Genomic DNA, 26,764 nt, shown 5'->3' with positions numbered 1-26,764 from the left:
CATATAGTGCCTTTCACTCTATCTATCTATCTATCTATCTATCTATCTATCTATCTATCTATCTATCTATCTATCTATCTATCTATCTATCTATCTATCTATCTATCATATAGTGCATTTCACTCTATCTATCTATCTATCTATCTATCTATCTATCTATCTATCTATCTATCTATCTATCTATCTATCTATCATATAGTGCCTTTCACTCTATCTATCTATCTATCTATCTATCTATCTATCTATCTATCTATCTATCTATCTATCTATCTATCTATCTATCTATCTATCTATCTATCTATCATATAGTGCATTTCACTCTATCTATCTATCTATCTATCTATCTATCTATCTATCTATCTATCTATCTATCTATCTATCTATCTATCTATCTATCTATCTATCTATCTATCTATCTGACTCAGCTGTGGAATGGCCAATAGGGGGAGGCAGCTTGATGGCTGAGGTCTCCAGGACTCTGAACAAATCCAAATCCTATTATGGGATATCATCTATTGTTGAATTCTGCTCTGCACTTGTAATATTTCTATTGCACTATTATATTGTATTGAGGATGTTCTATTCTGTGTATTGTGTTGTATTTACCCCCTTTTTTTTTTTGACACCCACTGCATGCCCAGCCTACCTGGCAAGGGGTCTCTCTTTGAACTGCCTTTCCCAATGTTTCTTCCATTTTTTTCCCCTACTAGGATTTTTTCTTGTCTTCTTTGAGAGTCAAGGCTGGGGGTGGCTCTCAAAAGGCAGGGCCTGTTAAAGCCCATTGCTGCACTCATTGTGCAATTTTGGGCGATATAAGAAATAAATTGTGTTGTATTAATTGTATGTTCACCTTCCACATCCAGAAGAGCTCAGGGATTTCAATGTGACCATGTCTGCTACTATTAGAGGTGCCCCTTCAGTCTCAGCTTTTAAATCCCGGCTGAAGACTCACCACTTCAGTTTAGCACACCCTGACTAGAGCTGCTGATTAATTGTGCAGACTGAAACTCTGTTGTTAGTCATTAGCACTAAAACATAAGTAACATGATAGTTATAATTTGTTACTAACCCTCACCTATTCTGTTTCTCTTCTCGGTACTCAAATGTGGCACTTGGTGCCACGGCCCACCTGCCAAGTTGTTTTGCCTGCCTAAGGTAAAGTCATCCCAGATGGAGGATCGCAGGAATCGTGGGAAAGAGGAATCCTTTCATCGGATTAGCGCTATTTCAGCTGTGGAATGGCCAAATAGGGGAGGCAGCTTGATGAATGAGGTCTCCAGGACTCTAAAGAAATCCAAATCATATTATGTGATATCATCTACTGTTAAAGTCTACTCCGTACTCCTAAAATTTTTATTTTTATACTGTATTGAGGATTTGTTCTGTTCTGTGTATTGTACTGTATTGTATTGACCCCCATCTTTTTGACACCCACTGCACACCCAACCTACCTGGAAAGGGGTCTCTCTCTGAACTGCCTTTCCCAAGGTTTCTTCTGTTTTTTCCCTACTAGGAGTTGTTTCTTGTCTTCTTAGAGAGTCAAGGCTGGGGGCTATCAAGAAGCAGGGCCTATTAAAGCCCATTGCAGCATTTCTTGTGTGATTTTGGGCTATACAAAAATAAATTGTATTGTATTGTATTATATGTGAGAGTATCCAATCTCTAGCAAAGCCGTCAATGTATACTGACTTAGCAGGGGATCCTAACAATTGTGTGAATTTCTTCTGAGACCACTGTGCAATACCAAGTGCGTCAGAATACGCACGTGCAGTTGGTGAATCACGCATGCGTATGTCAGTGTGGGCACACACTCAAGGTGTCTCCACAGATTTATGATTGGGCCAGTTCTTAACCTCTTCTCTGTGTTCTCCTCCACACGTCTGTACTAGAGGTGTGCTGACACACTCACGTCAATGTCCCCTCTACACCTCTGTGGCTTCTCCGGCTGCTGGGCTCACCATTCCCTTTACTGGCAGAAAACATAAACAGCTGTCTGCCGTCTCAACAGCCCACCCTTCTCCTGTTTGTGAGCGATTCCGTTTTTTAGGAAACAATCACAGCATTGATACACCTGAGACCCTCAAGGCGTCTGCTGCAAGAGGCAAGCTGAGACGAATAGCCCGGCCACCGAGGCAATGCCAGTTACTGCCTGTGTACCCAGACGGGCTCCTCATCACTGGTCCACTGAGCCTGCATGTGAGAATAGCAAGCGGGAAGCATGCCTGGGCACGACACTGAGAGAAGACTGGCGCAGTTCAGAAATCAGATGGAGATAGAGAGGGGAGGGCTGGCACCGCATCTTCCTTGAGATATCATTACTTAATGCCACGGGGAGCTGCCAGGGAGAGGGAAGACACAAATGCTTGGCTGATCTGGGAGCTTTCCAATCCCGTCTCACGCATCTTCACAGGATCTGGAGTTGTGTCTTCTTGTTTGGAGTGATGCCAAGGCAGAATCCTATTCAAACAAAAATGGGCACAAGGATGGGAAAGTCCTGAATGGGATGCCAGTCCATGACATTACTATTATCTATCATATACACTTGCCTTCTATTAGTAAGCACTATCTCAAGGAGCTTTGTGGAAACATTCAACATCTGTGCTGTGAGATCCACGTTTTCATGATGTTTGACAGTCCATAGCAACGTCACAAAAAAATGATTAATTCTGTATGCTAAACCTGGGTAAGGAAGGCCTCATCTTTCTTCCCTCAGTTCACAACACTGCCAAACCAGGTGTTGTTTCCTCACCGTAATGATTTCCTGCACTACCACCTGGTGGAATCCTCCAGATTTACTTAAAGTTTTGCATGCAAGTATAGCCAGTACACTGCTTGTGTAGCATCAGCGCCCTCAAACTCGCATGTCACGTAGTGTTAAGTACTGTATATCTCTGGCCTTACGATGTCTGTTCTGGCCCTCCTTGTACAGCACCACTGTGTTGGCAGATCTGCCCAGTCTGTTGATCATGTGAACCCCCAGGCACTTGAAGCTCTGCACCACTTCCACATTCTCCCCCTTAATGGTGACTGGTGGCTGGTTGGCTCAGACACAGGAAGCAGAGGGTGATGGTGTGAGGAACCTCATTAGAATTGGCCAATGTTAAGAGTGGTGACCAGCAGGGGTCAGTAGTAGGGCCGCTGCTATGTTTAATATATATAAATGATTTAGATAGTAATATAAGTAACAAGCTGGTTAAGTTTGCAGATGATACCAAGAGAGGTGGAGTGTCAGATAATTTGGAATACATTATATCATTACAGAAGGACTTGGACAGCAGACAGGCTTGGGCAGATTTGTGGCAGATGAAATTTAGTTTCAGTAAATGTGAAGAATTACAGAAAGGAAGTAAAAATGTTAGGTTTGAATACACAACGGGCGGTCTAAAAATTGAGAGTCCACCTTATGAGAAGGATTTAAGAGTCGTAGTGGACTTGACACTATCAACTGCTAGACAGTGTTCAGAAGCCATTAAGAAGGCTAACACAATGTCAGGTTATATAGCGCCTTGATGTGTGGAGTACAAGTCACAGGAGGTTCTGCTCAAGCTTTATAACACACTGGTGAGACCTCATCTGGAGTACTGGGTGCAGTTTTGGTCTCCAAGCTACAAAAAGGACACAGCAGCACTAGAAAGGTCCAGAGAAGAGTGACTAGGCTGAGTCCAGGGCTACAGGGGATGAGTTATGAGGAAAGATTAAAAGAGCTGAGCCTTTACAGTTTAAACAAAGGGGAGATTAAGAGGAGACCTGACTGAATTGTTTAAAATCATGAAGTGAATTAGTACAGTGGACCGAGACGGTGACTTTAAAATGAGTTCATCAAGAACACGGGGACACAGTTGGAAACTTGTTAAGGGTGAATTTCACACAAACATTAGGAAGTTTTTATTTACACAAAGAACGATAGACACTTGGAATAAGCAACCAAGTGGTGTGGTAGACAATAAGACTTCAGGGACTTTCAAAACTCGACTTGATGTTTTTTTTGGAAGAAATAAGTGGATAGGACTGGGGAGCTTTGTTGGGCTGAATGGTTTGTTCTCATGTAGAGTGTTCTAATGTTCTAATGTTCTAATGTCAGAGACTCCTTGGCATGCAAGAAGTTCACTATCATCTTTGAGACTCTGGTCCATATTGACCTGATCCCGTCACCCAATTTCTGTAGATTTGTCCGCTGCACATTCATGCTGCAAATCTCATGTTCTACCACATCCCAACAGTGGTCTGTTGGATTCAGATCTGGGAATCGGGAAGGCCACCGAAGAACACTAAACTCATTGTCATGTTCACAAACAGAAGAAAATTTGACAAATGACAATGCAATACAATACAATTTATTTTGTATTGCCCAAAACCACACAAGAAGTGCCGCAGTGGGCTTTAACAGACCTTGCTTTTTGACAGCCCCCAAGCCTTGACTCTCTAAGAAGACAAGAAAAAAACCCTAGAAGGGGGAAAAAAATTGAAGGAATCTTGGGAAAGGCAGTTCAAAGAGAGACCCCTTTCCAGGTAAGGTGGGTCTGGAGTGGGTGTCAAAAAGAAGGGGGTCAATAGAACACAATACACAGAACAGACCACAAGTCATCCTCAATACAATATAATAGTGCAATAGAAAGATTACAAGTACAGAGAAGAATTCAACAGTAGATGATATCCCATAATACGATTTGAATTTGTTCAGAGTCCTGGAGAGGGTACACTGCCTATGAAAATATTCACCCCCTTGGATGTTTTCTGATTTTATCATTATACAACATTGAATCACAGCATTAAAGGTGAGTTTTTTTTAAGTTTTTTATTGAATTTGTTTACAAGCAAATAACATTTCATACAAGCAAGTCAAATTTTACAAACCTAAGTTCATATCAAATCAACCCCTACCCATGAGAAAGAGAGCTAGGCCAACAGAGTAAAACTTTAATATTAGGAAAAATAAGTAAATACATAAGGGAAGAGAATCCACCTCCTCAATTTAAATGCATATTCTTTAATGTTATTGATGAGATCCTGCCAGGTTTTAAAAAAGTTCTGCACAGATCCTCTAAGTGAGAATTTGAATTTTTCCAATTTCAAATAATATAAAACATCAGTTACCCAATGACTTAAAAGAGGTGAGTTAGGATTCTTCCAGTTGAGCAAAATAAGTCTACGTGCTAATAGTGAAGTAACAGCCATTACGGTTTGTTTGTCCTTCTCCACTTTAAGACCATCATGGAGCCCACCAAACACAGGAGGGATTATGACAATAAGGCTGTTTGAGAGGCATTTAAAAGATTTGGGTCCAGAATGATGTTTATTTGTTGCAGGCCCAATACATGTGGCCCAGTGAGGCTGAAGCTCGATTGCAACGTTGACAGGTTGGGTCTTGCCCTGGAAACATTTTGGACAATTTCAAACGAGAGAATTGCACTCAATATATAATTTTAAGTTGAATAATTCTATGCTTTGTGCATATGAGGCTCAAGTGAATTCTGCCTTCCACTCCTTTTCTGAAATGTTCAATGAGAGATCCTTTTCCCACTGTCCTCTAGGATCTTTTAAAGGAAGGGACTCTATATAACAGAAATGCTGTTTGAGTCCTCAAAAAGGTGAGGTCTTCGACACAGTGGTAAGACCAGAAGTGATGTATGGAGCTGAGACACGGCCAGTAAAAGGGAGAAGACATTAGATGTGTCAGAAATGAGAATGTGGAGATGGATGTGTGGAGTTACAAAAAAGGACAGGATAAAAAACGAGACCATCAGGGGCACAACACAAGTGGGAGAGACATCTAAGGAAGTCCAGGAAAAGAGGTTGACATAGTATGGACATGTGATGAGGAGAGACCATGAATATTTGGGCAAAAGGGAGATGGACATGAGGAAGAGAAAGAGAGGGAAGCCAAAGCAGAGTTGGATGGATAAAGGGAAAGAAGATCTGAAGGAAAAGGGTCTGACTTTGGAGAAGGTGTGAGACTGAGCTGTGTGGAGAAGGCTGTTCGAGCAGATTGACCCCACATAGTAGTAGGAAAAGGTGAAGAGGAAGAAGAACAACAACAACATGGAATCACAGGGGAGTCAGATTAACATTTTTGAGAATTGATCAAAAGAAAAGTACTCTTTAATGTCCAAGTGAAAACAAATCTCTGCAAAGTGGTCTAAATTAATTACAAATATAAAACACAAAATAGTTGATCTCTTAAGTATTCATTCCCTTTTAATATGACTCCCCTATGTCATCTCTGGTATCCCCCACTTGTTTTAGAAGTCCCAGAATTGGTTCAATGGAGGTCACCTTTCTGGGGTTTCAGTTGATTGTTGGTTAAATGCATCTGCATGTGGAAGGTCCAATTTGTGGTGAGTGGGTATGGTGGACTAAGCTACATAATGAAAAGACACAAGAACATCACAAGTCAAGGAATAGGGCAAGAAAACACCTCAGTCACTGCATATCCACTTAAATCAATTTTGAAGAAATGGAATTAGGACAGCACAGCAGGAAATCTGCCTAGAGCTGGACATCCATCATACCTGAAGAAGAGAGTGAGGTGGGGGGGTTGGGGAGCTGGTGGGGGGGGTGACTGAAAGAAGTGACTGAGACTGGAGAGACAGTACAGATAACAACTGTTACCCGAGTGATTCATCAGTCACAACTTTATGGAGTGTGACAAACAGAAAAGATCACACAGGAGATCTCCGCAAAAGTCACATGGGACACTCCAAGGTCACCGGGTAGGAGCTTCAATGGTTTGATAAGCCCAAAATTGACCTCTTTTGTTCATTGGACTAAAAGATCACATATGAAGACTGTGCAATATCTCTACTGTCAAGCATGGTGGTGGCAAAGGATACTTCCCCGCAGCAAATCTTGGATGGTTTGTGCGGGTAAAATGAAGGCAACAAAACATGAGAAAAATCTGATGAAGAAACCTTCACCTTGGAGTGGGAGGGAGGGGGGTTTAACAGCAAGACAACAACCCAAGCATAAAGCCAACGTTATGAAGGAATGGCTTCAAAACAACAAGGTGAATGTCCTGGTGTGGTTGAGTCTGAGTCCAGATGTCAATCTGATGGAGTATCTGAGGCCGGACTTGACACTTCCATTCAAGACCATGCATTAATCCAGCTAAAACTACTCAAAAAAAGCTAACCAGCATTAACCGGTGGGGCAACAGCTGGGCTAAGAAACATCCCACTTCTAAACATTTTAATGTTCTAAGTTTTGTCAATGTGGAGAGATTTACCAAAATGGTGAAAATTTTGTTTAAGGTCTTGCGGAAAAAGTTTATTCTTACGTTAGGTTGTCTAATAATGCGTGATGCTCTCCTTATATCATATTGTTCCATTCTTCTTCTGAGAGTCCTGACCGATACAACAAAAAGTTTATTGAGATTTGGCACAGTCGTCCCCATCTGTAGGTATTTACAAATCATATTTAGGGGAGTATTGGTGTACGGACGCCATGCTTGATGGTCTACAAAATCGTATGCAGCAACTCTTGAAGGCGTTCTAAGAATGTTATTATAGAAGTTGGAAATTCTTGTCCCGTTGCTGCTTCTTTTACACCTGCTAGCAATCATTCGACATGGAAGGGGATGGAATCAACGTTTACATCACCAGCTTCCACCTGTTCAATGATACTGCATGTTCCCTGCCTTACCAACTGCCCGTTCGCCATCTTTAGCACTCGTGATTGGAGCGCCTCTTACTCCAACTGTCGACGCCCCTTTGCCCCACCTCTTGATACTGATTGGTCATTTGACCACATTCAGTTTTTATAGACCATTAATTAGTATTACAGTCCCTGAAAATGGGAGGAGCCAGCAGACTGTCCTTCAGAAGTTAAACTCACCGCATTAGAAAGATGGCTGCAGCTCCCCGCCGAGGACTTCTGAGTCATCATGGCATCAGGAGACGAGAGAGTAAGACGGTGCGTGTGTGTGTTTTAGGTGTGGTGTACGTTTATTCATGGTGGGGGGTGGGATCTTCATAAAAGTTACAGCAAAAATCTGTAAAGGCTTGCGAGATGTGTGTGAGAAAATGGTAAAACTGTAAAAGGCACTATACACAGTTGACTCCGTTTAAATGCATGGCCTCCGGACGAGATCGCCATGTGCGCTTAAGCGGAACGTGCGCTTAATAGGAGGGCAACATGTCAGTCCTGAAAGTTGACCATTCTGTTACCCCACCTACTAGCCTAGTCAAACGCAATTAAACATTCATTAAATTAGACTACGGTGAAGAATATAGTGGATACACGTATAATTCATACATACACATTAACTGTTCAGATATACATGTACTGTACCTGTACGTCTTCAGCCTTCACTATTCTTTTTCGTTTTCTGTCCGGATTGCTGTTGTTCTGCCAGTCTTGCAACATCAATTCCTTATTCTTGTAAATCCAAGAAATCTGGCTAAGATGAACACCGTAAAGTTTCGCAAACAGAGACCTGATTCTCCTTGTTGTCAAGTCTGTTTAAGACATCGACACGTTCAGCCAGACACAACGATTTTTGCGCACGGGACGACAAAGTCGACGCCATAGTCAAAAGTCATGACAGCTAACTTATCACAATTGAGTTGTAAGGCTAATCCGTAATGTCATTCGTTGCTAACAGATGCATTGGCAGTTCTGAGATGACATTTATATGTACATAAGAACACGCTGCTAAACTGACTACAGTGTACACCTAGTAACTGCACTGTAATCTGTTAGGCCTCAGTACGGTAGCAGGATTGGACATCAGTACCTGAACGATCCGCCTTCACAAGAGCCAAGCTGCTTACATCATCTCTCACTGATGATGTCATTTGAGCGTGTCAATCAATATCGTTGTTTGACTAGTGGATGTGACGAGACTGTGCAGTTAACCGGAGTGAATTTCCCTGGAGAGAATAGCATTGGGATCAATAATGTACATGTGCTTTTTGCTAGTGCGCCTATCCGAAGTTATTCCCCATTTACCTGATTTTATACAAATAGGGGATGTGAAAGTCACGTGCAGCTAAACGGAGCGTGCGCTTAACCGATGTACACTTAAGTTGAGTCAACTGTAGATCACTGATTGGTTTGTGTTAAAGTTTAACATTGGAAGTGATCATCCAGAAATTTACGAATTGAAAGTGGGAGTGTCTCTCTCTGTTCAATGTGCACATTCATCTATGGCACTATATTGAATATGGCATTTTAGTGTAAGGGGGCATTAAGGTATGGCAATTTGCAAAGGTTGTGAAAGTCTCATTTTATGCCTATGTGTGAAAACAGGGCGGCACGGTGGCGCAGTGGTAGTGCTGCTGCCTCGCAGTTAGGAGACCCGGGTTCACTTCCCGGGTCTTCCCTGCATGGAGTTTGCATGGTCTGCGTGGGTTTCCTTCCAAAGACATGCAGGTTAGGTGGATTGGCGATTCTAAATTGTGCTTGGTGTGTGTGTGTGATTGTGTGTGTCCTGCGGTGGGTTGGCACCCTGCCCGGGATTGGTTCCTGCCTTGTGCCCTGTGTTGGCTGGGATTGGCTCCAGCAGACCCCCGTGACCCTGTGTTTGGATTCAGCGGGTTGGAAAATGGATGGATGTGTGAAAACATCTAAGAATGTGTGGGTGTTTTTCTTTATGTCCTATGTTGGACGTGGCAGAATAAAACCATGAAAGGCACTATATTGAAGTCTGGTTGGTTTGTGTCACACTGTGTAACATGCCGAGACTAGATAGATAGATAGATAGATACTTTATTATCTATCTATCTTTATTTTCCAAGGGGAAATTCACAAGACTTTGTGAGTGTATAGAGATGGCGAGGCATATAAAAGGGTAGTGTGTCCAGGAGTAGCAGCATGAATAATGAAACAATGAAAGGCACTATATAAGAACATTAATGTGTGTATGGGCTTCAGTGTCAGTGTATAAATAAAAGCAAAAGGCACACTTATAGTGGGTGCTCTGATGAATGCTTGAATGCTTAAAATTTCAGCATACTTTGTTTTCAAACTAGGGTGGCATTGTGGCACAGTGGTAGAGCTGCTGCCTCACAGTAATGAGACTGGGGTTTGCATCTCAGGTCCTCCCTGTGTGGAGTTTGTGTTGTGAAGAGGGGGCTGAACGCACCCCTAGAAGATGCGGTTGCACCTCGGAAACCCCCTCTTAAATGGTGAAACAATGGGAAACACAGTGTTTTTACCTCCTCTTTGCTTGACTACCTGCTGCTGCTGCTGTGCCACATGATCTGCTTTGTGTGCGGTGCTTCGAACATTTAAAAGCCTGTATAGCAGCTGTCCTTTTGTCTTATTACCTTGCCGCTCTTCTCTCCCAGACATCCTCTGCTTTACTCTTTATGCTTTATCATGCTGTTTCTTGAAAACCCTGAATGAATCTGTGCAATTGTGTAACCCAAGTGTGACAGTGTGGTGTCCACATATGTAGGTGAGTTTCCTCTCACAGTCCAAAGACATGCAGGTTAGGTGAGTTGCCAATCCTAAATTAGCCCTAGTGTGGGACTGGCATGTGTGTGGGTCTGCCCTGCAATGGACTGGCACCCTGTTCAAGGTTTGTATCTTGCTTTACGCCCTGTACTTACTGGTAAGGCTCCAGCCTTATTTCAGCAAAATTCTACGTGTATAAATTAAATAAAAAGAAATAAAAGAGTGTGACATTTTATAAGTCGTTTCATGGATAGGTGTGAGAGCCCGGTGGTGTGTTTTGATGATAGTGACAGCACGTTGGGTGCTGGTCTGCTCTGGGGTGGCAGCAACGTGGTTAAGCAACAACAGCAACAAGCATTTATTTCTTGTACAGCCCAAGGAATGTCTCTATGGGTTTTTAAAGGTCCTGGTTTTTGACAGCCTGCCCCCCTGCCTTGACTCCCTAAGAAGATAATAAAACACTCCCAAAAACAAAACCCTTCTAGAAATCTTGGGAAAGGCAATTCAGAGAAAGACCCCCTTCCAGGTAGGTTGGGTGCAAAATGGGTGTCATAAATTTGGGGTAAATACAACACACGAAACAGAACACAAGTCATCTTCTTCACAGAGCTGGATAGCCAGTCCATCATGGCCATCTCGGAACTGCAATACAATAATACAAACTACATGGCAGAATGCAAGAATAGATGATAACACTCGCTAAATACAGAACTATCACATATGAGGATACAGATGTGTTCAAATACACCAGAAACAAATTATTAGCATAAATGATTGTAGAGCCACGGCCAGACAGTAGATAAGGAGTCAGACAAGCAGCTGGACACCATCAGAGTCCTGGAGACCTCGGCCAACATGACACCTCCCCTATTGGCCATTCTACAGCTGAGTCAGTGCTAGGCTGACCAGTCATTTGAAAAGACCCTTCTACCCAATAAAGCCAGTGCTCCTTTATCTGAGTTGTGACTTTTCAGTAGGCAGGCAAACAACTTGGCAGTAGAGCAGTGGCATCAAGTGCCACATAAGGATACTGAGAAGAGAAACAGAATAGAGAAGGGTTAGTAACAAATTCTATCATATTACTTATGTTTTAGTGCTAATGACCAACAACAGAAATGCAGTCTGCACAGTTAATCAGCAGCTCTAGTCAGGGTATGATAAACTAAAGTAGTAAGTCTTCAGCCGGGATTTGAAAGAAACTTAATCGAGTCAACATCAGTCATTAGAACATTAGTTACATTAGTAACATTAGTTTGGGAACAAGTGGGACAAAAACTGACCAAAACAAGTGGAAAGTGCTGAAGATGTTAGACGTAAGCGGCCATTAAACTAAAGAGCAAACAACAGGCCAAGAACTTGGCAGTAGAGCAGTGGCACCACGTGCCACGTGAGGATACCGAGAAGAGAAACAAAATAGAGGAAGGTTAGTAACGGTTTATTAATATCATATTACTTGTATTTCTGTACTAATGACTAACAAACAGAGATGCAGTATGCAACAGCTCTAGTCAGGGTATGCTAGACTGAAATAGTGAGTCTTCAGCTGGGATTTAAAAGCTGAGACTAAAGGGGCACCTCTTATGGTAGCAGGCAGACCACTTCACAGGTTCTAGGGCCCTGTAACTAAAAGCTTGACCCATCACTGTTACTTTATTAATCCCTGGAATCATAATCAGACTGGCATCTTCAGATTTTAACATGCACTCAGGTTTGTGAATAATGATTCGTTCAGATCACTAAGTAGGACTTTGGCGATTTAATGTTTTATATGGTAAAATGATCATTTTGAAATCAGCCCTAAACTTAACTGGTAGCCAGTGTAAGGAGTCAGGTGTTTGTCCTTTTTGGTTCTTGTAATGATTCTTGCAGCAGCATTTTCAATTAACTAAAAGCTACATAAAGAAAAATTTGAGCAGCCAGCGAAGGCTGAATTGCAGTAGTCGATTCCACTAGAAATACATGCATTAATTAACAAATGCACCATAAAGTCCCTCCTTTAACCGCCACCTTATCGTGGTGGAGGGGTTTGCATGTCCCAATGATCCTAGGAGCTCTGTTGTCTGGGGCTTTATGCCCCTGGTAGGGCCACCCAAGGCAAACTGGTCCTAGGTGAGGGATGAGACAAAGAGCGGTTAAACAAACCTCCTATGATGGAAAACAATTTTGGACGGCGTTTTCCCTTGCCCGGACGCGGGTCACCGGGGCCCCACTCTGGAGCCAGGCCTAGAGGTGGGGCTCGATGGCGAGCGCCTGGTGGCCAGGCCTGCACCCATGGGGCTTGGCCGGGCACAGCCCGAAGAGGCAACGTGGGTCCCCCTTCCTATGGGCTCACCACCTATGGGAGGGGCCAAGGAGGTCGGGTGCAGTGTGAGTGGGGCGGTGGCCGAAGGCGGGGACCTTGGCAGTCCGATCCTCGGCTACAGAAGCTGGCTCTTGGGACGTGGAATGTCACCTCTCTGAAGGGGAAGGAGCCTGAGCTAGTGCGCGAAGTTGAGAGGTTCCGGCTAGATATAGACGGACTCACCTCGACGCACAGCTTGGACTCTGGAACCAATCTCCTTGAGAGGGGCTGGACTCTGTACCACTCTGGAGTTGCCCCCGGTGAGAGGCGCCGAGCGGGTGTGGGTATACTTATTGCCCCCCGACTTGGAGCCTGTACATTGGGGTTTACCCCGGTGGACGAGAGGGTAGCCTCCCTTCGCCTTCGGGTGGGGGAACGGGTCCTAACTGTTGTTTGTGCGTATGCACCGAACAGCAGTTCGGAGTACCCACCCTTTTTGGAGTCCCTGGAGGGGGGTGCTAGAGGGTATACCTTCTGGGGACTCCCTCGTACTGCTGGGAGACTTCAATGCTCACGTGGGCAATGACAGTGAGACCTGGAAGGGCGTGATTGGGAGGAATGGCCCCCCCCGATCTGAACCCAAGCGGTGTTTTGTTATTGGACTTCTGTGCTCGTCACGGATTGTCCATAACGAACACCATGTTCAAGCATAGGGGTGTTCATATGTGCACTTGGCACCAGGACACCCTCGGCCTCAGTTCGATGATCGACTTTGTGGTCGTGTTGTCGGACCTGCGGCCACATGTCTTGGACACTCGGGTGAAGAGAGGGGCGGAGCTGTCAACTGATCACCACCTGGTGGTGAGTAGGCTCCGATGGTGGGGGAGGATGCCGGTCAGGCGTGGTAGGCCCAAACGTGTTGTGAGGGTCTGCTGGGAACGTCTGGCAGAGCCCCCTGTCAGAAGTAGCTTCAACTCCCACCTCCGGCAGAACTTCGACCACATCCCGAGGGAGGTGGGGGACATTGAGTCCGAATGGGCCATGTTCCGTGCCTCTATTGTTGAGGCAGCTGACCGGAGCTGTGACCGTAAGGTGGTCGGTGCCTGTCGTGGCGGCAATCCCCGAACCCGTTGGTGGACACCGGTGATGAAGGATGCCGTCAAGCTGAAGAAGGAGTCCTACAGGACCCTTTTGTCCTGTGGGACCCTGGAGGCAGCTGATAGGTACCAGCAGGCCAAGCGGAATGCAGCTTTGGTGGTTGCTGAGGCAAAAACTCGGGCGTGGGAGGAGTTTGGGGAGGCCATGGAGAACGACTTTTGGACGGCTTCGAGGAGATTCTGGTCCACCATCCGGCGTCTCAGGAAGGGGAAGCAGTGCATTGTCAACACTGTATATGGTGCGGATGGTGCGCTGCTGACCTCAACTCGGGACGTTGTGGGTCGGTGGGGGGAGTACTTCGAAGACCTATTAAATCCCATTAACATGCCTTCCAATGAGGAAGCAGAGCCTGGGGACTCAGAGGTGGGCTCCCCCATCTCTGGGACTGAGGTCACCGAGGTGGTCAAAAAACTCCTTGGTGGCAGGGCCCCGGGGGTGGATGAGATACGCCCGGAGTTCCTCAAGGCTCTGGATGTTGTAGGACTGTCTTGGTTGACACGCCTCTGCAACATCGCATGGACATCAGGGACAGTGCCTCTGGATTGGCAGACCGGGGTGGTGGTCCACCTCCTTAAGAAGGGGGATCGGAGGGTGTGTTCCAACTACAGAGGGATCACACTCTTCAGCCTCCCTGGAAAAGTCTATTCAGGGGTCCTGGAGAGGAGGGTCCGTCGGATAGTCGAGCCTCGGATTCAGGAGGAATAGTGTGGTTTTCGTCCTGGTCGCGGAACAGTGGACCAGCTCTATACCCTTAGCAGGGTCCTGGAGGGTGCATGGGAGTTTGCCCAACCAGTCTACATGTGTTTTGTGGACTTGGAAAAGGCATTCGACCGTGTCCCTCGGGGAATCCTGTGGGGGGTACTCCGGGAGTATGGAGTACCGGACCCCCTGATAAGAGCTGTTCGGTCCCTGTACGATCGTTGCCAGAGCCTGGTCCGCATTGCCGGCAGTAAGTCGAACCCGTTTCCAGTGAGAGTTGGACTCCGCCAGGGCTGCCCTTTGTCACCGATTCTGTTCATAACTTTTATGGACAGAATTTCTAGGCGCAGCCAGGGCGTTGAGGGGGTCCGGTTTGGTGGGCTCAGGATTGGGTCACTGCTTTTTGCAGATGATGTTTTCCTGTTTGATTCATCAGGCCGTGATCTTCAGCTCTCTCTGTTCGCAGCCGAGTGTGAAGCGGCTGGGATGAGAATCAGTACCTCCAAATCCGAGACCATGGTCCTCAGCCGGAAAAGGGTGCAGTGCCCTCTCAGGGTTGGTAGCGAGATCCTGCCCCAAGTGGAGGAGTTCAAGTATCTTGGGGTCTTGTTCACGAGTGAGGGAAGAATGGAGCGTGAGATCGACAGGCGGATCGGTGCGGCATCCGCAGTAATGCGGGCGTTGCATCGGTCTGTCGTGGTGAAAAAGGAGCTGAGCCGCAAGGCGAAGCTCTCAATTTACCAGTCGATCTATGTTCCTACCCTCACCTATGGTCATGGAGCTATGGGTAGTGACCGAAAGAACGAGATCGCGAATACAAGCGGCTGAAATGAGTTTCCTCCGCAGGGTGTCTGGGCTCTCCCTTAAAGATAGGGTGAGAAGCTCAGTCATCCGGGAGAGGCTCAGAGTAGAGCCGCTGCTCCTCCACATCGAGAGGAGTCAGATGAGGTGGCTCGGGCATCTGATCAGGATGCCTCCTGGACGCCTCCCTGGTGAGGTGTTCCGGGCACGTCTAACTGGGAGGAGGCCCTGGGGAAGACCCAGGACACGTTGGAGGGACTATGTTTCTCGACTGGCCTGGGAACGCCTTGGGATTCTCCCAGAAGAGCTAGAAGAAGTGGCCGGGGAGAGGGAAGTCTGGGCATCTCTGCTCAAGCTGCTGCCCCCGCGACCCGACCTCGGATAAGCGGGAGACAATGGATGGATGGATGGATGGATGCACCATAAAGGCACTTTAAAAATGCTTGGTTGGTGTCAGCCTGTACTTAGCTTGTAAATATCAAGTGAAGATGTAATAGTGTCAGTGCATGCTGTGAAAGGTGCTATATACTGTACATGTGTTTCATTATGTGTTTGTTTACATATTATCTTTATTGGGGGACATCTGTCCAAGCATGACGGTAATGTCATTGTGAAAGGTACTATATAGAGCAATGACATGCATCAGCCTGACAATCTTTGTACGGAGTTAGAGTGCAGGACTGTAGGGGTCCTATAGAAATAATAATAATCATCATCATCATCATCATCTTCGCCTTCATTCGGTTGATCCTGCTAGGGGTTGCCACAGCAGATCATCTTCTTCCATATCTTTCTGTCCTCGTCATCTTGTTCTGTTACACCCATCACCTGCATGTCCTCTCTCCCCACATCCATTAACCTCCTCTTATGTCTTCCTCTTTTCCTCTTCCTTGGCAGCTCTATCCTTAGTACTCTTCTCCCAATATACTCATCATCTCTCCTCCGCACATGTCCAAACCAACCAAATCTCGCCTCTCTGACTTTGTCTCCCAACCGTCCAACCTGAGCCGACTCTCTAATGCACTTGTTCCTAATCCTGTCCATCTTCATCACACCCAATGGAAATTTAGCATCCAATAATACATTTTATTTATATAGCACCTTTCCTGTGCTCAAGGTTTACAATATTTGTTTTATTTAAATTACATGTAGGAGCCATGTGTGAGAGTGGTATCATAGTTAAAGGTACCATATAGAATATTGCTGTCTTTGAGCACTTGCTTCTATGAATATAATATAGAGAGTGTATAAAGTCCCATATAAATACAGTTTAGCATGTGTGTCTATGTGTTTGTGTTTGTATTGTACTGAGGAGGCGTATGTCCACTCATGTTGATGTGGTGCAGTGGGTGTCATTGTAAAAAATTGTGTGCTAACCCATGTTCATTTAAATATAGAGGGAGTGTGTGGGTGTGGCTCTGGGTATCACGAATAGCAAATCACCTTGTCAAAGGCGCTATTTAAATGGGTTTTGCATGTGTGTGTATGTTCTTGTTTTTGTATTGCACTGAGGGGCCATGAGTCCACTCATGCTCATCTGAGGCAGTGGTCTCATTGTAAAAGGCACTATATAAGATATTGGTTTGTGTCAATCTGTGCTTATTTAAATATACATGGAGTGTGCAGGTGTGGCAGTAGGTATGAAGCATAGCACCTAACCTTATAAAAGGCACTATATACAGGTACATAGGTTTTGCATGTGTGTCTATGTGCCTGTGGTTGTGTTATATTAGAGGGGCATGTGTAGAAGCGTGTTAACTTGCCAGAGGGTGTCAGCCCAAGTGTATTTAAATATTTAGGGAGTGTGCCAGAGTGGCTGTAGATATCACAAATAGGCACTGCACCTTGTCAAAGGCGCAATATAAATGGAGTTCAGTATGCGTGTGTATGTGCCTGGATTAGCATTATATTGAGGGGACATGTGTCTGCGTGTCCACTCATGGTCATGTGAGGCAGTGGTCTCAAGGTAAGAGGCACTATAAAGACACATTGGAGTTTGTGTAGGGCTGTGTCAGCATGTATCAGCAAATGGAAAAAAAAGCTAAAAGGTTTTTTCAGCTCTGAAAAGGAAAGAAATTAAAAGACACCTGAAGAACATGCAATCTTTCACCTTCTTTCCTTTTCAGAGTGGAAATAACCTTTTAACTTTTTTTTTCCTATATAAAACATTGGTGTGTGTCAGCCCATGAAATTTGCAGTGAGTGTGCAGCTGTGGTAGTTCTTATCACAAATAGGTACTGCACCTTGTGAAAGGCACTATATAAATTGGTGCAGCAGGTATGTGCAATAATAATAATAATACATTTTATTTATATAGCACCTTTCCCATGGTCAGGGTGCTTCAGATACAAATATTTTCTGCCCAGAATACTAAAAACAAATAAATACAGGATATACAAGACATTAACTTGAATAAGAGAAAGAATAAGTCAGAGCATAATACTAAATTCAATACTAAAAGAAATGCTTGAACAAATTTCATCATGTGTAATATAACACACACACACACTATTATCCTGGGCAGAATGTCAGGTTAAGTTACGTGTATTTGTTTTTTTTACTCTCTCAAGGGGCTGGTGTCCACACGTGTTCATTTATGGCAGCAGTCTTACTATACAAAGCCCTTTAAAGAATGACAGAATGGTAACAGCCACTTTATAAGGCGCTATGTAAAAGTGCGCCTGTATGCGCACTCCCGAGTAAGTCTGAGCGCGTGCACGTCGGTGAAGTTTGACTGTTATGTTGAGGTCAGCAGAAGCGGTGTTCGCCATGAAAAGCAACCTGTTATTATATATTGTTCACCATGAAAGGCGCTATATTACAATACGCGAGGGCAAGTTTTCTATTGGTACTCATTAAGTGAAGAAGTCACCATGTTGCCACTGCTACAGGACAGCCCTTCAAGCATTAAGCCCCTAACCCCATCCCCCAAACCCCCCTTTTCAAGACCAAGCAATCGGATTGTCATTGAAACACGGCAAATAACTACAATTCATAAAACAATGTGAGGTGGAAGAGAGCAAAGTGGCACTTTTACAATTTCAAGAAGTCATATTTCCTGTTCTTTGCCGCCCCGGGTTGTTTGGAGCAGCAGGAGTGTGTCAACACATGCCGCAAATCACGCAGCCACTCCATTTCAAGGGCCTATTAACTTAATTGCTGGGTTCTCACAGCACATGGCATGCTGGGAAGCCGCGCTGCCAGGTTTTTGCGCTGCAGCCGAGAAGCAGACCGGGAGATGGAGATGGAGATTTACATGAGAAGGGATAGGACGGCGGATCCGATTTTGCTTCGCTCCGTTAACAGATGGCCCTGCTGCCTATAATTTGCACTGGGCTGGCTGCATGGGTCCCCAAACACTAGGGAGGGCGGCAATGGAATTTCTAAGATAGTCCTCAGTGTTCATTTGCCACGCCTGCGCCAGGCTTATCAGGTGCTATAAAATAATGGGCGACCTAGGACTCGTTCGTTCGTTCGCTCGCTCGCTCGCTCATTCGGTCGCCTGCGTTCTGCACCTGGCCAGCTGATCCACGGACAGATTAGGACACTCACGACATTTTTTCACCGCGGGCACTGCACTTTAAAGAGGGGTCAGTTTAGTCAGGTTAGGTCAGCATGTAAAGAGAATGCTTGGGGGATACATGACGTATAACTGCGTGCGACTTTAAGTTTCCGTCCGCGACCTCCAGTTCTGTATATTCTTGATTATTTACTAGATAGGTAGATAGACAGATAGAATTGTATGTGTCCCTTAGGGGAAATAAATAAATAAATGCATAAAATACACACACTACGGTCTGAAAACAATAAGAAAAACAATAAAGAAAATAAGTAAAAAAAGAAAGAAAACGTCTGACTTGGCAGTTACAGTGGCAGTGAAGATTTACGCATGCGCATTGCTATTGGAATTAAGGAGCCCCAGTAGCGTTTCTTCACACATACAGTACTTCTGCAGAATCATTCATTAATGGGCTTAAAGTCCTCAATGAGTATATAGACATTAAGACACAAAACCAGGATGAGGTGAATGACCTGGTAGAGGCAGAAACCTGCTTCCTTATATATATATATATATATATATATATATATATATATATATATATATATATATATATATATATATACTGTGTGTATTGTATATCTGTAGTACTAGGGTGTTGTACCGTGTTAGCCATTATGAATGTAGAGAAAAGCCAAGCAAAATGACACCTTTTATTGTAAACATCTTTACATCTTGCCTGAAGAAGGGGCCTGAGTTGCCTCGAAAGCTTGCATATTGTAATCTTTTTAGTTAGCCAATAAAAGGTGTCATTGTGCTTGGCTTTTCTCTATACTGTGTGTGTGTATATATATATAAATATATATATATATATATATATATATATATATATATATATATGTATAAGAAAAAACTCGGTACTTGTGTACTAAACGGATGGCAGTGAAACCTCCCCCACAGAGCCCAACACTCGAATGGGTAGGGGGAAACCTTAAATTTCTATATTTTTTCCCCCCGATAAATATGTTATGAATTTGTCAAAACACTTCTGTTTTCCTTTTTACTAAACTGGGTAAAACAAAAGTTAAAAGTCATCATTGGGAAATCGGGCATGAAGCCTGTGATCGTCTTCTTGTGTTTAATAAACACGTTTAGTATTTCACAGTGTGGTGAAGTAAATCACATTCTTCTCTTTTTTTTTACATTGGTGCCTGAGGCACTGATGATTTGCAGTTTATCCCCTCCATCTCCTCCAGGAGGCGCTCTCTTAGCGCACTTCTAGCCACAGGCTCATTTCACCATATGTGTTAAGAAGTACCTCTGGGGGAACTTTGCTGTCCACTGCTATCAGGCAATTCAATGCTTCTACCCAATGTAGTTGTTAAGTTTCGACTGTTTGGGATATCTGGAAAATCGATCATTCGGAGAAGGAAAAGGTGAATGCTGCCATGAGTCCTGTGTCACTGTGCCAACAGTGCAGCATCTTGAGATGATCCATGTGTGGGGTTGCTTCTCATCCATGGGAGTGGACCCACTCACAATTCTGCCCAAGAACACTGCCATGAATAAAGAACCGTATGAAAACAGTTCAGGTGTAATTTGGTGATGATCTGTGTATCATCCAGCATGATGGAGTCACCATGTCACAAGGCAAAAGTGATAACAAAGTGGCTCGGTGATTATAACATTGAAAGTTTGGACCGGTGGCCAGGAAACTCCCCAGATCTTAATCCCTTTGAGAACTGGTGGTCAGTTCTCAAAAAGCAGATGAACAAGCAGAAGCCCACAATTTGTGGTCAACTCCAAGCACAAAAAAGGCAAGAATGGGTCACCATCAGTCAGGATTTATCCCAGAAGCTGATATCCAGCATGCTGGAGCAAACTGCAGAAGTTATGAAGAAGAATGGTCAGCACTGTCAATACTGACTCCTTATATAAATGTGATGTATTTGCCAAAAAAAGCCTTTGAAACTTATGAAATGTTGATAATCGTTCTTCTAATATAGCAGAGAAACATGTAACATTGAACATGTAACTCCTTATGAACATTTGTGTCACTGCCAAAACTTTTGGCCACTACTGTACTTGGCATTTTAGAAACAGGGTTTCTGTGAATGACCGGGTTATTAGAGTGTCATTGTGTCAGAGAGAGGATGTGCAGCGTTGCTCATAATGGGACTCACTTTTGTTTTCATTCTCTCCTTTGTTACTACCTCCAGGGGGTCCCATAACTGCATTTACCCTTTTAATTATCTTGATGATTCGGCAGGCCTCGTCTGAAGTGATGTTACCAGCCCTGCACACCACAGAGTAGAAAATCACACTGACCTTCAGAAGAGTTGTACAAGATGTGAAGGATGTCACTACTCACATTACAGGAATGGAGTCAGCTAAGAATCGGAGAGCTTGCTTTGCCCTTTCTCCTCTAGTTCCTCAGTGTTTGAGACCAGTCCAACCTGTCACTGATGTGGACCCCCAGGTACTTGTAGAAGTGGACCACCTCTACATCTACTTGTAAGGGACGGCCGGCAGTACGCCCCAGTAACAGAAGGATGGGGGTAGGAAGCTTATCAGGAACACTGCCTCCCCCAGGACAATAAATGGAAGCTTCCCTGGACTGCAGTGGTGCCCCGGATGCCCACAGGGCACTATGAGACTTGGAGTTCGGCAGTACAGCCATGCTGGGTACCGTGGGAGCCGCTAGGAGATGCTGCAGGGAAACTGGGGGGTCCCTACTGTTTACATAGTCCGGAAGTACTCCAAAGTCACGTGGACAGAAGGACAGAAGCACTTCCGGGTCAAACACTATATGACGGACTGTTGGAGACTCAGCAAGCGAGCCGGAGTCGGGAGGAGTGTGACAGAGCTTGCTGGGAGATGTGGAGGAGAATATTGTACTTATTGTATTGTACGTATTGCATGTATTGTAGTTATTATTGGTTTATTTGTGTATGGTGGCTGTAGTGCTTAAAGGGCACTTCTTTGTGCTTTTACCCTGTGTCTGCGTATCTGTCTGTTGGGTTTAACAGCAACCCTTAGCGTGTTACACACTCCTTGACTAGTGACCGGATGTGGAAGCTCTTTGATGCAACTTAACTCTTTTAAGGCTGATTATTTTTTTTTCCTTTTGTACCGGGGCTGAATATTTTTCCAAAAAAAACCTCAAAAAACAATGGTTTCAGACATAAATCAATTTAAAATACTCATTTATTACAAATGTCACTCTGTTTTATGTTCCATGAGCCCCCTACATTATGTAAATTCACATACTTATTACACGCCTGTTTGTCTCATCACTCATAAGATGAAAGGACCTTTCTGGAAAAAAGAAGACCAGCTTGAAGTAGTCGAGTGCCGGGTAATCCATGGTGCCCACCAGCACGCCGTGTCATTTGATGAAGTCCAATTGTCAGCTTGCCTTCTACAGATCAATGTCTGTGTAGTCATCCCAGGATGAAGGTTGGCATGTCAGCTGCACGATCAGCTGATGCAGGTCCCTGTGTTTCATTTTCAATCTCCAGGGGCCTCATGTATAAACGGTGTGTACGCACAAAAATGTTGCGTAAGAACATTTCCACGTTCAAATCGTGATGTATAAAACCTAAACTTGGCATAAAGTAACGCACATTTCCAATGTAGCTCATACCTTGTCGTTCACAAGTTCTCTGCTCGGTTTTGCAGACTGGTGGCACCCAGTGTCAAAGCAGTGCTACTGTTCCTGTGTGGTTATCCTTTCTTTTTTAGATCCACATCCCTGACGTGGCTTTATAAATACACTGAAATTAACCGCATATTGTTTATTAGTTTAATGCATCTGATTGTAATTAACCAGTAACAATTGTCACAAACTCGACTCAGAGTCATAGAAAGGTTTGGGGCAGCCACCCGTATAATTGGTTTCCTGGCTGCAAAGTCATAAATTAGATACAGCACTGATGTGTACAAAACCGAGTCCAAAACAGAACTGAGGGAATAAGGAAAAGGTGGAGGCTTTTAAAGGGGAAGACAGGAAGTGAGGTCAAAGGGGTCGAGTTCATGAAGGTCTTCAGCCATAGGTTCGAGCCAGGACGTGACATCACAGGGGCCAGAGCTGGCAAGGACTCCTTCCATAGGCTCGGTCCCGGAAGTGATGTCAAGAGGACCAGGTGGAATCTTCCATGAATGGTCTGCAGGAAAGGGAGAAAAAGAGTCGGTGCACTCTGCCACATCCCGGTCTGACTCGGAACTGCCGTCACTCAAGACCTTTAGCTGCCTCCCATGCGCACGTGTGTGACACAATATAATGATCCACAGAATGGTCAAACTATTCCAAATACCATAATGGGCTGGCACCCTGCCCAGGGTTTGTTTCCTGCCTTGCGCCCTGTGTTGGCTGGGATTGGCTCCAGCAGACCCCCATGACCCTGTAGTTAGGATGTAGTGGGTTGGATAATGGATGGATGGATGGATAACTGCTTCAGTGTTGTTACCCTCACTGCACCTCCTTCTTCTTCTTCTTCTTTCAGCTGCTCCTGTTAAGGGTTGCCACATCGGATCATCTTTTTCCATATTACTCTCACTGCACCACTCAGAATGTTTATATCACTGTATCTGAGTGTGGAATCACAGGTCTACAGCAGAGAATTATCGGTATACAGCATCAAGCACACGCTGCCTCAGCCATGCTGTCTATTGAACTGCTCTCACATGGCAAACACTTCAGAGCCTTTCCTGTACTGACCTCATGGTTCACAAACAGTTTCATCCCAAGAACTCTAAATGCACTCAATCAGTCCATCAAGTGCTCCTTGTAGAACTGTTTGTATTTATAAGTACAATTACCTCACTGTAAACTTGTGATACAGTTATAATATTGCACAACCTGAGCCACTTTATGAAGTGCGTATTTACATATGATGACGATATCATTTTTAAGATGAAATGCAGAAATATATGTTTATTATATTATACAGATAAAACTTTAACTACACGGTGCCACAGCGCTAGCAAGCCACTGGCACTCCGTTCACAGATTGTTCCTGCCTCGCGCTGTATTCTTGCTGGTGCTGGCACGACACTGGAAGGATAGATGGATAAAATAATTAAACATGTATTACGAAGATATTTCGATGTTCCTTACAAGTTTTGAAGAATCGGCGTTCTAAGGTTACAGATGGCTTAACGTCTATTACAGAGCTGATTGTGTGGCGATTGGGTATTTGGAGAAAGAAAAGTAAGGACAGGAATTTGAGGTTAGTACGTTTAAAAGAGACAGTACTGCTACAATAAAATATTTCATCGAAGGTCGCGCATGGCGCAGCAAGCATCTTGCGTGAGACATGAACAAGCACTGCGCCACCGTGTTCCCATGTTTAATAACATGCTTTAACTCCTATCATCATGAAAATGATATCACGTATACATCTCAGTATTTTAATTACTCGGAGAGCTGTAATATCATGAATGTAATGGATTCTGTGTCCTGTGAGAGGAAGAGAAAGCCCAGAAACGTACTGATTTACACACATAGAGCACATAGAAGATCAAATACAAAACAAAGCATTTAACGTGCTACTTTAGTTACAATGGGATTGAGAAATGAGTAAATTAAGCGATTTTAAGATGAAGTTTATGATGTTCTACTTTATTGACAAAATAAACTACATGATTTAAGTGGAAATTTCGAGATTAAAGTTGACATTTCGTGCTTTTTTCCCACTGTGTGCCTATTTTTTGTTCTCTGTACCCTAATAAGCTTTCATATGATACTCAGACGGTGAGCTACTACTCGCCTTTTCACCGCGATTTTGATATGTGACCACTTCTTTTATTTTTCGGGAACTTTGCGACTTTGTGAACGTGAGCTTTCGAGTTACTCTATGTTACTCGATCAACTTCCGTTTGTTGTTTATATAACTGTTTAAACCAACAAATAGTACGTTTCTTTGCCTCCACTTGGTATTCGCTGAAATTCTTCTATTTTCCCTCTTGCTTTTGCCATTGCCTTTTCACAGGCTATTCATATTAATTTGCATATTCAAAGAGGCATAATTCTGGGAGGAGTTGGGGCGGGACAGCAGGCGCGTGCATGTGCGTTATTTTTCACGCTGACTGGGATTTATGGAGCGGAAGAACGTGGAAGTTGGCGTTTGCACAGATTTATGCATCTGGATTTTTTTGTGCTTAAGCGCATTTCCGCTTTTGTCCGCACATCATGTTTTAGTGTGAATTCTACGCACGGCGTTATGCATGAGGCCCCAGAACACTTGCATCAAAATTGGAGTTTGATAAGTCAGAGTCCAGTTCATTAATAATGAGTAAATAAATAAATAAATAAATAAATAAAATATATGCAAGGAGTATTTTGCTTTGCACATTTGCTTTATTCTCTCACCCGATATCGATGCCATTCTAAATGTTGTTTACTCTATACTATTCACGCACATGCAGGGATACCATGTGAAGTCAACGAGTCTAACAGTCCTTCTAGCAAAGAGGGTCTATCTGTAACATAATGGTGGGTTTTATTGACATTTACAGCCTTCTGCCCCTGAATGTCGACTTTAGTCGACATCCGCCCTCAACCCCTTGTGTCGGCAAAAGTCGACATCCGGCCTAGAAGAGTTAAGTCAATAAGCAGTTTCTTAGTTTTGCTGATGTTACGTTGCAGACACTTCTTAAAGTTCTCCCCCTGACTCCTCTGCTCCGTCTCAACCCCTTTATCAATGCCCCCCATAAGTGCAGAATCATCTGAGAATTTCTGCAAGTGACCTGACCTGCTGTTATATTTGTAGTCGGAGGTGTACAGAATGAAGAGAGAAGCAGACAGGCCTGTTCCTTGTGGTGCTCCAGTGTTGCTCACATAGTCCTTGAGTCTCACAGACTGTGGTCTGGCTGACAGATAGTCCATCATCCAGGTGGTGCTCCAGTGTTGCTCACATCTACCTCAGAGACACAGTCCTTGCAGTATGGCTGATAGGTAGTCCATTATCCACGACACTATAGGCTCACCCACCTGCATATCTCAGAGGAGCAGTAGGAGTGCAATGAAGAACAGAGAACACCAGTCGATCACCTGCATTCTGGAAGGGCCGATGGGGTCTGATAACAGGTGATGGAGACCCCATCAGAAGAGAGTTGCTATTGTCCACCTGGGAGAGAACCTGGGCTGTTGAACAAAGAGATGTGTGACCTAATTAGTGAGGGACAGTCGAATTCTGTGAATGTTCTGAAGAAAGATTCAACACGACTGGGTTACCAAACTGACATTCTGACCCTCACTAGGAAAAAAATGGATGAGAAGATGAAATGAAATGATTGGGTCAATGAAGAAAAATATTCCCTGAATGAAAGTAAAGAGACCAGCGTAATGCCGAGATCCCTGACCGTGGCCGGCGCTGAAAGAGTGACATTAGTATATGGCAAGTGTGAAGTATAGGGGATTCCATAGTAATAAGGAATTATGGATATTGGGGAGCTGATAAGAATTAAATTATAATGCTAACATGGTGTAACGTGTCCCCAGAAAGGTTTCGGAAAAGTTGCACCCGCATTTTGCTCCTCACATTTCATCCCCCACATTTCGCCCCTGATACAATTTTGCCCGATATGAATCTGCATGATCCGCATGATTCCAGCATTGGCATTTATTCCTCCTGCTAAAATTATTCAAGCATTTATTTGAAGCTGATGACTTCCCCAATCAAGCCATGGTGATTGTAAACTACTTTGAAGATACATATATTGGAAGAAGACAATGGAGAGGGCAGCAATTACCCATTTTTGCCATCGAATTGTGGAATGTTTACAAACGAATGCTGAATGATCAGCAACATACGAACAACGACGTGGAGGGGTGGCACAGGGGATTTCAGGAAACATGGTGCTACTTTATTCCAAAATATTTACCGATTCATTGATTCTTTAAAGAAACAATAAGGGCTGCACAATTT

Source organism: Erpetoichthys calabaricus, chromosome 2 (genome assembly GCF_900747795.2).
Source record: "Erpetoichthys calabaricus chromosome 2, fErpCal1.3, whole genome shotgun sequence".
Lineage (NCBI taxonomy): Eukaryota > Metazoa > Chordata > Cladistia > Polypteriformes > Polypteridae > Erpetoichthys > Erpetoichthys calabaricus.
The sequence above is the reverse complement of the archived record's forward strand: the minus strand, read 5'-3'. Positions refer to the sequence as shown.